General features: G+C 42.0%; 1 pseudogene; it reads left to right on the forward strand.

Annotated features, from left to right (window-relative positions):
* The first annotated feature begins 387 nt into the window (after positions 1-387).
* LOC114630018 lies at positions 388-808 on the forward strand (annotated as a pseudogene).
* The last annotated feature ends 312 nt before the right edge of the window (positions 809-1,120 follow it).

The raw sequence follows: 1,120 nt of genomic DNA on the forward strand, positions 1-1,120 counted from the left end.
GGCTCAGATACTTTGGTCATCCTGATGAGCAAACAGTGATCATGGGAGTGTTCATGTAATTGGGTTTAATGCCTTGCTTTTTCTTTGACTATTTGTGTTTAATGTATTGCTTGTTCCTCGACTATTTGCAAGACCCTCAACCTAGAACTGACCTTAGTACATGCATGTAATCAAATGTAATCAAAATTGTATAAAAACACAAAAGAAGAGGGGGTATAGGATAGGGAGGGGAAATGAAGAAAGGGGATGACATCTGTATTGTAAATAAATAAAATATCAGGGACTTGGGACAGGAGCTGTCCTGGGGTAGCTGGTTTGCGGATGCTGCTGATTCTGTTGCAGTAGTACTGGGTCATCAGGCAGAGTGCCCTCTCTTTGAGGGGAGTCATGAGCCGCTTCCTGAATGTGCTCCGAAGCTGACTGGTTATGATGTCCATCATAGCCATGGGGAACATGCTCCAGAGCTTCCGAGACCACACTTTTCTCTACGAAAAGCTCTACATTGGCAAGCCAAACCTTGTGAATGGCTTCCATGCCCAGACCTTTGGGATCTGGACACTGCTGTCATCAGTGATTCGCTGCCTCTGTGCCATTGACATCCACAACAAAATGCTATCACATCACACTGTGGACATTCCTCCTCGCCTTGGGACACTTCCTCTCAGAATTGTTCATATTTGGAACAGCAGCTCCCACAGTTGGTGTACTGGCACCCCTGATGGTAGCAAGTTTCTCAATCCTGGGTATCCTAGTTGGGCTCGAGTACCTAGAGGCAGAACCAGTCTCTAGACAGAAGAAAAGGAATTGAGGCCAGCCTTGCCAGCTCTGAAATGTCATTGTCTTCCACCTTCACTGTCGTCTTTATTCACCCTCTGTCCTTAAGTCATTTCTTTTGAGTTTCATCCTTAGCTTCTTCTTCTAGGTTTACCATCTTAAAGTGTTTGAGAGGGTTGTTTATTTTTTTAATCTTTGTGTGGTTTTTTTTAATGTTTTTAAATTTTTTAAGGTATTTATTCATAAGAAAAAATATGTAACATGTATGTATAATTTAGAGTCATTTAAAAAATACTCTGTTATTCCTTGAAAGTCAAGGAATTATACCACAGAAGGCACAGCTAAC

The sequence above is a fragment of the Grammomys surdaster genome, unplaced genomic scaffold (assembly GCF_004785775.1).
Source record: "Grammomys surdaster isolate TR1022 unplaced genomic scaffold, NIH_TR_1.0 325, whole genome shotgun sequence".
Taxonomy (NCBI): domain Eukaryota; kingdom Metazoa; phylum Chordata; class Mammalia; order Rodentia; family Muridae; genus Grammomys; species Grammomys surdaster.